Source organism: Desmodus rotundus, chromosome 2, assembly GCF_022682495.2.
Source record: "Desmodus rotundus isolate HL8 chromosome 2, HLdesRot8A.1, whole genome shotgun sequence".
NCBI lineage: Eukaryota > Metazoa > Chordata > Mammalia > Chiroptera > Phyllostomidae > Desmodus > Desmodus rotundus.
The window spans coordinates 33,430,301-33,446,161 of NC_071388.1; the positions used below are offsets into that span (position 1 = coordinate 33,430,301).

The 15,861-nt window shown below is 38.4% G+C and overlaps 1 non-coding gene across 1 annotated transcript; it reads left to right on the top strand.

The window, feature by feature from the left end:
- Positions 1-4,290: 4,290 nt before the first annotated feature.
- Positions 4,291-4,395, top strand: LOC112309813 (U6 spliceosomal RNA). The gene has a single exon (XR_002975308.1). It is a non-coding gene; the product is annotated as a U6 spliceosomal RNA (small nuclear RNA).
- The last annotated feature ends 11,466 nt before the right edge of the window (positions 4,396-15,861 follow it).

The window sequence follows — 15,861 nt, forward strand, 5'->3', positions numbered from 1 at the left end:
AACCAGCCCAAAAATTAGTAAATGAAAACAGATCCTGAAATAACAGAGATAATAAAATTAACAGACATGTATTCTAAAATACCTATTTAAATATGCACTATGTGCTCACAAAGATATGACAATACACACGTAAGGAAGATACAAATAGTCTCAGATAGAACTTCTAAAGAGAAAAATTTCAATATTTTAAATAAAATTTATACTGAAAAAAAAGAATCCTAAAGAAGTGGAAATAAGGAAGAAATAATAATGAGACAAATAGAAAGATAATAACAAAATATTGTTTTAAACCCCACTATATCAGTAATTACATTAAAGATAAATGGTCCAGCCCTGACTGGTGTAGCTCAGTTGTGTGTTGTCCTGCAAAAGAAAAGGTCACCAGTTCCATTCCCAATTCCCAAGCAGAGCACATGCCTGGATTGCAGCCTGGTCCTCAGTCAGAGTGTGTGTGAGAAGCAACCAATAGATGTTTCTCTCACACATTGATGTTTCTCTCCCTCTCTTTCTCCTCCCTTCCCCTCCATCTAAGAATAAATAAATAAAATCTTTTAAAAAATAAAAATAAAAAAATAAATGATAAAACGAGATTTAAAAAAAGCAAAAACTAACTGATTTCTAATGTAATTTTTTTAGACAGCAGGGAAGGGAGGGAGAATGAGAGGGATAGAAATATCAGCTGGCTGCCTCTCCAACATGCTTGACCAGGGACCAAACCCTCAACCTAGGCATGTACCCTGACCAGGAATCGAACTTGTGCCTTTTTGCTGTGTGGGACGATGCCAAAAGAACTGGGCCACACTGGCCAGGGGCCTAACTGAATTTTTTAAATGTGGTATATGTATGCCATAGAATATTATTTATCTGTACAAAGATTAAAATTCTGACACATGATAAATACAACAATACAACATGAATGAATCATGAAAACACTATGCTAAGTGAAAGAAGCAGACACAAAACAACAAATATTCTACCTATAGGAGGCCCCTAGAATAGACAAATTCAAAGAAACAGGAAGTAGAATAGATGCTATGGGGGGTTGGGGGCTGGAGACAGTGAAGAGTTATTGTTTAATAGGGACAGAGTTTCTGTTTGTAATAATTTTAAAATCATGGAAAAAGATAGTGGTTGTGGTTGCACACCGATGTGAATGGCACAGAAACATATACTTAAAATGGCTTAAGTGGCCCATTTTACATGATGTACATTTTACTACATAATTCCACAGTGTCCGTTATATTTTACATTAAAAATATAAAAGCAAGACCCAACTATATGCCACTTACAATAAACCCATTTTAAATATAGAGACACAAATAAAGTAATATATCACACACACACTAATCAAGAGAGTTATAATGGCTCTACTTAAGAAAAAATTGAATTTAGAACAAGGGATAAAAAAAGAATACTTCATAATTATAATGAGGTCAATTCATCAGGAAGACATAAAAATATTAAATATTCACGCACTTAAAAACAGCCTCAAAATACATGAAGCAAAATTGATACACTAGAAGAGAAAATACATGAATCTACAATTATGTTTGAAGAGGTCAACACTCCTCTTTCAGTAATTGATAGAACAAGTAGACAGTACTAACGATACCGGGGCTTGAGCACTAACATTCTGTTTAACACTCCACCAAATGACAGTAGAAAGCACATTCTTTTCAAATGCCAACGGAGCACTCACAACTATAGATCTTATTCTAGACCTTAAAAGAAATCTCAATAAGTTTAGAAGCATGGAAATCACAACAAAATTAAATGGAAATGAATAAGAAAAATATCCCTGAAACTCCCCAAATATTTTGAAGTTGAACAACACATTTTTAAATAACTCAAAGAAGAAATCACAAAAGAAATTAGAATATATTTGAACTAAATAAAAATGAAAACACCACATTTCAAAATGTATGACAGATAGCTAAAGCATATACAGAGGGAAATTTCTGGCTTAATTAATGCTCAAATACATAATCTAAGTTTTTACTTTAAGAAACTAGAAAACGAAGCAATTAAATCCATAGTAAGCAGAAAAAAATAATGATAAAACTAAGAGCAGAAGTCAATGAAATAGGACAAAGGAAGTCAATAACACCAAAAAGATTTCTTTTAAATTTTTAATAGAATTGATAAATTTCTAACCTGCTTGATGAAGAAAGAGAGAAGACATAAATTATCACTATCTGGAATGAAAACAAGAATATCATCATAGATCCCTCAAAAAAGGAACAATAAGGGAGTATTAGAAACGACTTTATGTCAATAGATTTGATAAATTCATAGAAAAATACAAACTACCAAAAGTATTCAAGAAAAATATATCTGTATTAAAAAATAGTATGTATTAAAGAAATTGAGTTCGTAATTCAAAACCTTCCCACAAAGAAATTCCAGATTAAAATGGCTTCACTGGTAAATTCTACTAAACATTTAAAGAAGAAATAAATATATTCAATAAAATTGTTCTTATGAAGATAGTATATGCTGCTTAAAACCCAAGAATTACAAGAAAGACTACATAGCAATAGGCAGAAAAACCTTTAACAGAATTTTGGTATATCAGACCCAGTAATATATAGAAACGGTAGCGTATCACATTCAAGGAATGTTTATCTCAGGAAAGAAAAGTTGGTTTATCCTGTTTTACTGTTTTTAATTGAGATATAATTCACGTGCTATAAAGTTCACTCATTTAAAGTGTACAGTGCAGTGGTATTTAGTAATTCAGTAAACATGCAAGATTATGTAAACCTCACCACTATCTAATTCTAGAACATTTTTATCACCCTAAAAAGAAACCCTGTATCTATTGGCAGTCACTGCTCATTCCCGTCACCCCACAACGTTTCATTTTCTCCATCCAGTCACTCACTCCCACCCCCAGACCCAGGCCTCCACTAATCTGATTTTGGTCACTAAATCTAGATTACTCTTGCCTTTTCTAGAATATCATATAAACATAATACTACCTTTTACGTCTGGTTTCTGTGCTTAGCACGAGGTTTTTGAGATTCAGCGCTGTTATATGTAAATACAAAAAATTTGAAGTAGGAGATTTTGAAAAAGAAGAACAAAGTTGAGGAAATACACTGCCTCTTTCAAGATTTACTATAAAGTCACATCATGCACGACTGTGGTGCTAGTATAAGAACAGAACGGAGCCCTGACTGGTGTGGCTCAGTGGGTTGGGTGTTGTTCCACAGACCAAAAGGTTGCCTGTTCAGTTACTGGTGAGGGCACACGCCTGGGCTGCAGGCCACGTCCCTGGTTGGGGGCATGCAAGAGGCAACCAATTCGTGTTTCTCTCTCACATTGATCTTTCTCTACTTCTTTTTCTCCCTCCCCTCTCTTCTCTCTAAAAATAAATAAATAAAATCTTTAAAGTCTTCTTATAAAAAAAAAAAAAAGACATAGAGATCAATAGAACAGCACAAAGAGCCCCCAAACAGACCCACACATAAAGGATCATTTGATTTTTGACAAAGAAATACCAAAGTAGTTCAATAATGAAATCACTGCATCTTCAACAAATGATAAGAGAACAATTGTATTTCCAGTTGCAAAAACATAAACTTTGACCCCCTTCATGAAGATTAAAAACTTTTTCTCTTAAAAAGGTACTGTTAAGAAAATCAAATTCAAGCCGTGGTTTCCATAAAATATTTGCAAAACATAATCCAGGTAAAGGACTTCTATCCAGAAAATAGAATGTTATAATTAATAACAGCTCATGAGAAATGGGCAAAAGATTTGAACAAACACTTCACCAGAGAAGTTACATGAACAACAACTAAGCGCCTGAAAAAACACTCAACATCCGAAATCATTAGTCATTAAGGAAGTGCAAGTTAAAACCGTGATGATATAATATACCACTATATACCTATGAGAAGAGCTCCGATTTAAAGACTTACAATACTCAATGCTGGCAAGGGTGTGGCACAACTGGGAATCTCACAGAGTGCTGGTAGAAATATAAGATCGTACGTCCACCCTGACTGGCATGACTCAGTTGGTTGAGTGTCATCCCTTAAAGTAAAAGGTCACTGGCTCGATTCCTGGTCAGGACACACGCTTGGGTTGGGGGGTCAGGTCCCCATTCAGCAACTGATTGGTGTTTCTCTCAAACGTTGGTGTTTCTCTCCCTCTCTTTCTCCCTCCCTTCCTTTCTCTGTAAAAATAAATAAATAAAACTTTAAAAAAATAATTTGGAGAAATAAGATAGCACCCCCATTTTTGTCAAAGAGCTTGGCGATTTCCTAACAGGGTGCATATGGAGCTCCCTTTGGCAGCACGTAGGTGACTAAAACTGGAACAACACAGGGATTAGCGTGGTCCCCGTGCAAGGACGATGCGCAGATTTCTGAAGCGTTCTGTTTTTTTAAAAGTAAGGTTGAATATGCGCTGACCATTTAACCTAGCAATTGCACTAAGTCTTTGCCCACCAGAAATGAAAACAGGTGTTCCCAGCCACACTTGCACATAAATGGTAACAGTAGCTTCAAGATAATAAAAATCTGGAAAAAGTGTCAAATGTTCGTCAACAAATGAATGGATAAACAAATTTAATATATCTAGTCCACAGACTACTAGGAGAGGTAAACAGAAATGAACACTTGAAACATGCTGTCACAGCGCTGAATCTCAAAACATCATGCTGAGCACGGAAGCCAGGCTGAAAGGTAGTACTGTGTTTATATGAAATCCTAGAAAAGGCAAGAGTAATCTAGATTTAGTAACCAATATCAGATTAGTGGATGCCTGGGTCGGGGGGTGGGAGTGGGTGACTGGATGCAGAAAATGAAACTTTGTGGGGTGCCAGACATGTGCTATATCTTGATGCATTACATGGGTGTACTTATTTGTCAAAATTCATGAATGTGTACATTTAAAATAGATGCTTTTTATTGTATGTAAATTATACCTTAAGAAAGTTGATTTTTGAAAGAATTGTATAAAAAGCAATCATTTTGGAGAGTGTCTTTGAAGTTGTTCCCCTGGCCCCTCCCCCTCCCCCAACCGCTTGGCTCTCTCTTTCTCCCTGGGTTTCTCCTCCCCCACGTCCCAGCTTCTGCTCTTGAGTCACAGCCTTCTTTCATTTGCCGGCTCTTCAAATATTTGGAGAGGTCTTCATCAATGGTTTCCTTCATCCACCCATCCCCACCAAAGTCTCCTCTCCTCCTGGTTAAACATTGCCAGTTCTTCAGCCATTCACATTTGATGTCGTTTCTACCCTTGATAAAACTGGGGCTGGAAAAACTGTGTGGCTTGTGCAGGGAGGCAATATCTGGAAGGTCGGGAATTCCTCAAACATAGGGAGGGTATTCAAAGGGCTGTGCAACCCAAACAAAGCAAGCAAACGACAACGAAAAAATGTGTTTACAGTGGAGAGGTGTACAGGGGTCCAAATCCTGGAAGGCCACGTAAGCCATGGTTCTAGATTGTGTTGCTTCCTAGGCCTGTTTTAGGAGGGAAGTGATAGGATCTGCCCCAGGGCCCTCTCCCTGCATTGGGCCCAGAACATTTCTTTCAATTAGTTTGCTCTGTTGCACACTGCAGGCTTCCACCATCTCACTAGCTCCGTCATCCATGACACAATTTCTATTTTCAAATTTCCTGCACTCTGTGAAGCACAGTGGCTTTCAAACAGCGTTTACACTTTATCTCCTCTGGTCTCCTCTCTCACCCCGCCATCCTGGATGTTGTTTAATTTGAACACCTTACTTATCTTCTCTGTTTTCTTACCTATAAAATGAGTGTAACAATTGTAATAGTTTTAAAGTGTTGCTGGGAGGATTAAATATATTAATATATGTGAAATGTTTTGAGCATTTCCTGGCATGTAGTAAGCAGTCTTTAAGTATTTTCTGGTATTTACCCAAGGATAAAGGGAAACATCTTATAAGCTTCCAGATAGAATGAATAAGTTTTTTGTAAAGGAGAGATGGGGGTAAGGAAAAAGGCTGGCAGCGAGATTCTACTCTGCAACATCAGAAGGTAGAAAGCAGAGGAATGCATTTTCAAGTCTAAAATTCTACGACCAGTTGCTATATATTTCACTTGTCAGAAGCAAAGATATTACCTATATGTAAAGTACATTCCCTGGAACACTGTAAGCACTCTGTAAGGATTTTCTGTTATTATTGTTACACAGGGGCATGATCTGAGACCTCTAATCCACTCTCCTGGATTGTAACTACCTTCTACTTGCATTCCACACACGCCATTTACACACTCCCTCTCCTGGCACATTCTCCTCTTTGTTCCTGTCCACTTACACTTCAATTATTCCAGCCCCAGGAAGCCAGGAAGGGTCTCACATTCCATCTAAATTAATGAAGTATCTCTCCCATTTTGCCAGGTCTGTGGTAGATATCCATTGATTTCTATTAGGAGAGCAGAAAAAAAGAGTATATTTGGCCTATTCCAAATGTAAGAATCTGGAAAATATCAAAGTCAGAAAAGATTTTGCTTGTTTCATGAGGAAATCTCCTGGCTTTCACTTAATTTTTAAACTGCTAACTACACCAAAAAGGATCTCAGACAACTAGAAAGTTTACTATTTTGTGATTTGAATTATTTTTCTAGTAGTTCCCCATTCATTGATTTGATTGGCATTATTTCTTTAAAAACCAAATTATTTCATTATTGCTATATTTGAGATGGTTTATAAAAACAACAATTCAAATTTTTAAATTTTAGGCTTTTTTTGAAGAGGAGAAAAGGATTAAAAATCTATCTAAAGCACATTTGTCAAGAATTTTATGTCTGAATTTTTTAACTTAATAATTTCAGGGAAAAGATATTTATATTTTTGATTCATTTATGCTTGAATCATCAAATTGTTATTTTTCTAAAAGGTATTTGATGTTCCACTAGCATTTGAATCCTTTAAACCTTTTCTATGTCCCCTTTTCCCCTCATTCAAGAGTTCTTGCTATTGAACTACTATAAAGGACACATGGACAAAACCAAGGGGGAGGGTGGAGATGGGGGAGGGAGGTGGGTTTGGCTGGGGTGGGGTGGAGGGACGGGGAGAAAAGGCATACAACTGTAATTGAATAACAATAAAAATTTAAAAAAAATAAAAAAAAAGAGTTCTTGCTCTTTTTGTTGGTTTTATCAGTTAATTCTCTGCCTTCTATTTAACCCATACTTATCCGATGGAGCAATCTCTGGAACAAGCCCACTCTTACCTCAGGATCCTTGTCCTAATTCCTTTCTCTGCCTGGAATACTCCTTCTTAGATATCTTCGTGGTTAACTTCTGTGGTTCCTTTATCTAGAAGTCATCTTTTCAATGAAGTCTACCCTGACAACCCTGTTTAAAATTACAAAAATGAAATTTAATCTGTGACAACACCCCCAAGTAATTGTGTAAATTACCACAAAAATGACTTAGCCAAGTAAAACTTAAAAAAAAATGTTAGAGGGACCTTCAAATTCTTCTAGTCCAAATTTTGTATTTTACTGACAAACCTAGAGAGAGGATAAATGGCTTTCCTCAGATCGGGCAACCAGTCAAATTCAGGAACAGTTTAACTGATAGACGGCTCACACTCATCACGCCCCAGCCCCTGTTGTCCCCTGCTTCCTGCTTCTCCCACAGCCACCCCTGGCTTGGTGGAAGGCAACGTCATTCTTCCAGTTGCTCAGGCCCCAAACCTGGGAATCATTGTTATATCTTCCTTTCTTTTATGCCTCTGTATCTAATCTGTCAACAAGTCCTGTGTGCTCTACCTTCAACATTGATACAAAACCCTAACACTTTCTATCGCCTCTGCCGCTGCCACTGTCCAAGCTGCCGTCGTCTCACTCCTACATTAAGGCCATAGTCTCTCAATACCTCCCCTGCGTCTGCTCTTGTCCCTCACGGTCTGTTCTCAATCAGCGGCCAGAGTGACCCCTTTAAACCTAAGTCAGTTCACCTTATTTTTGCGCTGTTCCAAATCCTATAATAGCTTCCCATTTCACTCAGGTAGTGCCCACAGAACCGCCCACCATTTGGTCTTCCATTTCCCCCAACCTTATTTTCTATGTCTTTAACCTTATTTGCTGCACTCTAAATATAGTGATCCCCTTGCTATTCTTTGAGCAAGCCAGGCATGTTCCCACCTTATGGTCCTTCACTAGCTCTCTCCTCTGCCTGCAATGCTCTTCCTCCTGATATCCTCATGGTTCACTTTACCTTCTTTGCTCAAAAAGAAGTCTCAGCCCCGGCTGGGTATCTCAGTTGGCTAAAGCATCATCCCAACAGGCCAAGGTTGTGGGTTCAATTGCCTGTCAGGGCACATGCAAGAAGCAACCAGTGAATGCATAATAAGTGGAACAACAAATCAATGTTTCCCTCTCTCTTTCTCTCTCTCCCTCTCTCTCAAAATCAATAATAAAAAAAAAGAAATCTTTTCAATGAGTCTACATCAACCTTGTTGAAAATTGCAAACTGTTCTTTTATATCCCAGTAACACCTGATCTTTTTCTATATTTCTTATTCTATATTTCTTTTTCTTTTGGAGTGTACCACCTTCTGCAGAGTACATCATTTACTTATTCATTATGTTTATCATTGTTGTCTCCTCCCTATTATAAAGTAAGCTTCACAAGGGCAAGGATCTCGTATGTTTTGCCACTGTACCCCCAGTGTCTAGAATAGTGCCTGGCACAAAGTAAGCATCAATAAATATTCATTGTAAGAAAGAAAGAGGGACAGAAAGAGAGAGAGAGGATGAGAACACATGTGCAGGTCTCCTGTTCCCTGGAATTATGGCCACTGGGGTACCTTATGTTGCCTACACCAGGTAGATACAACTAACTTCACTGGAAAAAATGTTAAGTTGAAAACAAGTACACCTTGGGCAAAACCAGGAATTTGTTAATACTTGTTCTTTGTGTCCCCTTTTGTATGTCTCTTCTTTATCAGGCAAAGCTCCAACTCTGTATCACTTACTCCATTCAGAATTTTTCTGGTGTAGCTTGTCATTTACCTTAAGTCATACAAATGTTCTCAGGATATTTTTTGTTCCTCAATGTGCTACATACACTTCTGTAGATTATTTACATTTTCAGAGAAAACAGCAAAATGAGGGCAATATTTAGCCTGAAGCACTGAGTCTTTGTGTGTAAAATTCAGGCAGTATGATATGCGGATGATGGTAGAAGTCTCAATTGTCCAAAATAAATATCTGTTTACTCTGGGTAAGATTAGCCTATTCGTATAGATTTGCCAAAGTACTTTTTAAGTTAAAAGAAGAAAAATTACAAAATGAAAATGACTTATGAGCCCAGACACGGCAAGACTAATGATCTGGTTTAGAACGATACAATCGGTAAAATATTCATGAGCCCTGGATCGGGAGCTCGGTTGGTTGGAGCATTGTCCTGTGCACCAAAAGTCTGCGGGGTCGATTTCTGGTCAGGGCACATACCTAGGGTGCCTGTTCGATTCCCTGTCGGTACACATATGGGAGGCACCTGGCCAATGTTTCTTTCTCACATCCATGTTTCTCTCTCTCTCTCCCTTCCTCTCTCTCTAAAATCAATAAACATATCCTTTGGTGAGGATTAAAAAAATGTAATCCCTGGTCCTCAGTGGATAAAAACACTCCCACAGTTAGGCAGTTCCACCATCCACTGGTACAACTCTGAAGACACGGTTAAGCGAACGGTCTGGAGCTACACCGCTTGCTAGTTGGTGGGAAATCACTGCGTTAAAAGGTCCCCCAGCCCGACTCCCTTTTCACCCTTTGGCTCATGATCTGAGCACTGTTGTAAAAACAACGAACACACTGGCTTTCCTTTCACACTGCTTCTACCGACAGCTTTCATTGAAGAGGGCCGCTTGGGGGGAGGTTTTTAGGGGTGACCCCCTTGGCTAAGGCTGTTGTGCTTGAACCTCTCCTGACCTCTGGGAAGCCTTGATTGGGACTCAGAAACCATTTATTTCTGTGGAGTGCTGAGAGGAGACTCTGATTGCAGTAAATTGAGGATGAGGAATGATTGCGATCCGAGAAACTGTGGCTCTGGAGCACATTCTTTGGTCTAAGAGCAAAATATGTTCTGTTCTCTTTAGAAAGAGAAAAAGTTATCAAGAAAAAATTTAGCTTGGCTTTCTACATGGAAAATGTTCCTGTATTATAACAATAAAAGATTTACTGCATGCTTTTTTTTTAAACATTCTATCATGCGCACTTCATGCTTTTCCTTTGCTTATCTATTACTGAAATGATCTCCCCATCCTCCCTACTTACCCAATGTCCGTTGATACCAAACATCCATTCCTCTGTTTCTGGGAATATTTCCCCAAATTTCTTGTGAGAAGCTTCTTCCCCTAGTGTTTGCCACTGGTTTGGGTGGGATAGACTTCACTCTCAGATGCAGAGGTGGGCCCAGATTGGTTCCCCTTGGCCCAGGTCCCCACTGTGGGTTTGAGGATTGACACATGACCTAATCAGAGTCAGTGAGGTGCTAGTGTACATTTACTAGGATTAATATTCACAGAGTATAAGGGATTCATACAACTCAATAGCAAAAAACCCCAATCAATCTGATTTTAAAAATGGGCAGAGGAACTGAATAGATATTTTCCTAAAGAATACCTACAGATGTAGATGGGCAACAGGTATAGGAATAGGTGCTCAGCATCACCAATTACCAGGGGAATGCAAATCAAAACCATAATAACGTATCATCTAACACCTGCTAGAATGGCTATCATCAAAACAAACAAACAACAACACAACAAGAGGTAAGTGTTGTCAAGGACATGGAGAAAAGGGAAGTCTTAGTGGGAATGTAAATTGGTACAGTCACTATGGAAAACAGTACTGAGGTTCCTAAAAAATTAAAAATAGAACTACCCTATGACCCAGCAATCCCACTTGTGGGTACATATCCAAAGGAAGCAAAGTCAGGTTCTTGGAGAGATACTTGTACTTCCATGTTCATTGCAGCATTATTTACAGAAACCAAGACTTGGAAAAAATGGCTGTTGACAAATGAATGGACAAACAAATGCTTCGCACACATACCCACGATGGAATATTATTCAGCCATGGAAAAGAAGGAAATTCTGCTATTGTCAACAATGTAAATGAACCTTAAGTGAAATAAGTCAGATAGAGAAAGACACATATTGTGTGACATCACTTATATGTGGAAACAAAAGAAGCAAAACTCATGGAACCAGAATGTATGATTCAAAGACCATGAGATATTGGGAGCCAGGGACCCTCTCCTTGATTTATATAACAGAGTTTGTTCAGAGAGAGGGAGAAGTGAGTCTGTCTGCGGGCGGTGCTGGCCTTATGAGGTGGCTGGGGTGGGCTCTTTACGGTTCTTCCAACAGCGGGAGGCTCAGCACAAACGAAGGTGTCACAGTAGCAACTCTGCCTGAGTTAGCAAGTAACTGAAGCAACCTGAAAAAACCTGCTCATAAACTTTAGAAAGAACTGGGAAGAATACCAGGGGAATGAGAAGTCCTGCAATAATGGTGGCTGCCACAGTCAGAGAAAGGGGGTTTATTAATGTTAATGTGATCAGAATTTAATCCCCTGGCTAGTGAGACACGGATTACGTGTGCAATACCAAAGAGTACGCTTTCAGGAACGAAAAGAAATATTGTGGTATCTGCACAAAAGATAAAAAACAATTTCAAGTGTAATACTGGACCCTACACAAGCAGAATAGACCCAGTTGCCTCTGTAGTAAGTTTATTCTGTTTTCAATTCATTGTTTTCTGGTCAAATCTCAGAATCTTTTCTTGACTAAAATGGTTTGTATCTGAAGTATGTAGCCAGAGCTAAAGACATTTCTTTGTTTTATTTCTCTGTGAGGATCACACACACACACACATGGAAAAATTTTGATTTGTTTTAGGAAGACAGTATTTAGCACACTGCGTTGTGAAGAGACCCAGGTAATACAGAGGTCTTGACCTCATAGAAAGACAAAAATGTCCATAGGAGTATATCAGGTACCAGAGTCGGCAAGAGTGCTAACCACGACACTCTAGAAAGTCAGACCCAACTTGCTCCCTTATGGTCGTATGGTTCACGGCAAGTCAGTATGATGGACAGGTTTATAATTTTTAAAATAACTTTGCCTTAAATTTGCCTCCAATTGGAGAAAAACTACTAGTGGTCGTCCTTGGCCTTGTCTTGTTTCCTGTTTTTATCAGTGGCTTGGATGGCAATATGGCAAGCATACTGTCATACTTATCAATGTCACAAAGCTGGGAAGGGCTGTTTGATGATAGACTCCATGTCCAGAAAGTTCTAGGTAGGCTGAAATGTGAGAAGGAAACTTACAAATACAATTTAATAAAATTAAATATTCAACCAGTTAACATGAATGTCAGTTAAGGTGAAATCAAGTGCGTTCCTAATATATGTCCAGCGTAACAACTTTTCCTGGAAGAAGCATGAGTTAACAGGATGGGGAGACTGCTTAAAACTTAGTCCAATATTAAAATGTAATGACATGAGCTTTCTGTCCAAATATAAGCAGGAAAGGGTACTACTCTGTGGTTGCGTTCTGATCATGCCTGAACTATTGTGGAACAAGTAGGCCCCCAAAGGTGGTGGAAGGAAAGGATGGGGAGAGATCTGGAAGACATATGAGGAGATATAGAGTTCAACATGTTAGACTTTTTCCAGGGAAAGAGACTCTTTAGGGAGCATCTGACAGGTCTCCTCAATTAACTGGAAGGGGAGCCATGTGGGAAGTGTCTGTTGTTCTTTTGTCTGCCTCTAGAGGGCAGAAACAGGACCAGTGGGGTTAAGATGCAAGGAGACGGGTTTCAGAAGACTTGGTTTAGATTTAGAGTTGTTGCCAATAGGTTGTCTTAGCAAGAAGCATTTTTGCCTTTTCCTGGTGGTGTTCATGCTGGGGCCGGGTGCTTAGCTGTCGTGGGCATGGGAGCAAAGACGCTGTTCTGGAAGGGAGAGCAGGTTGAAATCCTTTAGTTCCCTATCAAGCCTGTGATATTATGAGTCCTGACGGTCATTCACTTTCTTCCTGAATAGTTCTGATAACTGTGGGACAGATATTCTTGTTTAAAATAAGTTAAAAATATACATATTGAGCTGCAATTTGCCCTTGCCTTGCTTTGAACAATAGAAAAGAAGGTGAAATACAGCTTTGACTGGTTAAATTGCTCTGGAGAATTGTGTTTAACTGAAGTTGCAGTGTTGCTCTTAGCTTGTGTTATTGACTTAGGTGGCCGTCCTTTCCTCTAGTTAGTACTGCAGTAAATTCTGAACGCTCTTCAAAACAGGATTAATGGCTTTTTTGTCACTGTTCATTTTGAAGGTTGTATCAGATCTGGCTCAGGACTTTGGAACAAAAAGTAGATGCAAAGAGTTAATGCCCTCTATCTAAGGTCAAGATTGGGTTTCAAGGTTAGAGGCAAGACTCAGCCTGCCGTGAGGATCTAACAACTCAGGCTATAGGAAGAGGAAGAATATTGAGACTGAGGACCTAGCTGGTCTACTACACGTTACCTATTACTGGCCACAGTGATCTTTGACAAAGAAGTTTAAATTTAAAAAAAATTTTAGACTTATAGAAGTATTCAGGAGTTTAATGGTTTGAGACTTTTTCAATGATAGTTTCAAAGCTCGTGTTTTCCAGCATGTTAAAGTTGCATTTTTCTTGTTGTAATGCAAGTTATTCGAGATCTAGAAGTATGACTTCAAATCTTTCTTATATGACTCAGCCTACATTGCATGGGCGATGAAAGGGGTTACATGTCTGTATGTTTTCTTACAGGCCTTAATTTTCAGATATCTTTATTTGGATGTTATTTTTTTTTATTTGAGTAAATCCTAAGCTGCTCTTGGAGCAAAGTATATGGTTATGACTATGATTCCATGATTTGGGACCTAGGATGGCACGTGACTTGGGGTGTCAACACTGGATAATAATACTCATTGCCTTGGATTGAGGCCCCTCTTCCCATTTCCAGAACCATCACTCTGGTCTAAGTCTTCATCATTTCCCAAGGAGGTTCAGAGATGACTCTCTGACACAAGCCTTATTCTACATCTGACTGCTAGCATAATCAACCTTGAAACCTATTTAAACAATCACCTGATACCTCGATAACACCTACATCAGTCCTCATCCCAAAAGTGTTTTCTCATTGTATTATCCACTATCCTCTAGGAGAAACAGCTTCATTCATTCATGCATGCATTCATTTACTCAAGAAGGAACCAATGTTCATTTATGGAGAATGAGGTGCAGGAGGTTTTTAATCTTCACAACCTTAGTAGAAGGCAATTTTAGCATTTTATAAATAAGAACACCCAGGCTCACAAAACTCCAATACTTGCCCAACATCACGGGCTTTTGTCTGATTAAAAAGAGCAATTTCCATGCTCTTTCTCCTATACCATACTTCTTATTTTGCAAATCTATATTGGGTTTCTTATCTATATTGGGTTTCTGTTCTGTGCCAAAGCTGATGTTAGGTGTTAGGACAAGAAGACAAATAAAACACTGAGATCATGTATGTGAACATTTAAATTTTTCAATTTTAAGGCATTTTGTATACATTGATTCTTCTTAATTGGAACAAATTCAGTCTAGGGAAGGAATAGGCAGATACTATTTTGTCTTCTGAATTTTTCTTACCTACTTTTACTTCCTTTGCTGAGCCTGTGAACACTTGACTTTAACCTTCCACTCGGTGAAGTTGCCCATTTTAACTTGTCATTCAGATTCTTCCATATAATTTAGAATTAATTTATTCAATAAGTGTCCATATTGGTGTACTAAACTCAAAGCACAATGCTAGACTGATGCAAGAGTTACAAAAATGGACAAGGTCCAGTCAAATGGAACAGATAAACAATAACTTCAGAACATGTGAGAACTAAGAAGAATTATGAGGAAGAGCTGTAAGATTGTGGTGAGGAAGGGAATGATTTTAGTTGAAGCTTGAAGATGAGTAAATGATCTTAAAATAGGGTAGAGGAAGGAATATACTGACAGCGTGAAACCACGTACAAAGGGACAGAGGTGAGCTTGGAGGTCATGCCGATTCAGCTGGGGGCCACGGCTCAGGAATTGGGGGACCACTGCTTTTTATTCTTTCCCATGCAAGACTATGACCTAAAATTGAAATCATGTTTTAGAAAGATGGCTTCAAGAGCCCCTTTGGGTACATTTGGGAAAAGAAGCCACTTAGGAGGGAGAACATCATTTACCTGGATTCCCCATTTCCTCTCACAACTCCAAAAAAGGATTTGCAAATTCCACAAGGAGAGGAACTGTTTCTCAATATTCTTTTATGTTCCTTGGGTTTTAAAACAGTACTATGTATAATAATTCTATCTGATAAATGGTTGTTACTATTTTTTAGGTCAATGAAAGTAATGCATTACCTCTGGTCACTACTGAATACTGCTTTGTAGCCTAATAGTGGAGGCTGAATGTGATTATTCAGAATACCAACGAAGCTAAAGACAGAAGGGGCTTCTTTTGGACAACTTCTACTCTTGTGTGCTGGAAAATGTGAGGAGTGGAATGGGATGCAGTTGGTTAACATTTTGAGATTATACAATAGAATACATTACATTTGATTTAATAAATATAAACTCAATACTTATTCTAATGAGTCCTACTGTGGCCTATGCATTATGCTGTTTGACAGATACAGAAATACATATATGAGTACGGAACAGTTTCTGTCCTTGTGAGAGCATATTGGTTACTGAAAAGGGGAAATGGACATTTTAATTTTGATATAATAAAATCAGTTCATGCTCTGTTAGCCTGTGAACAGAATGCTGTGGGAAACAGAGAAGGGAGTGACAAAAGAGCTTACAAGATTGTTGTGGGGAATTAA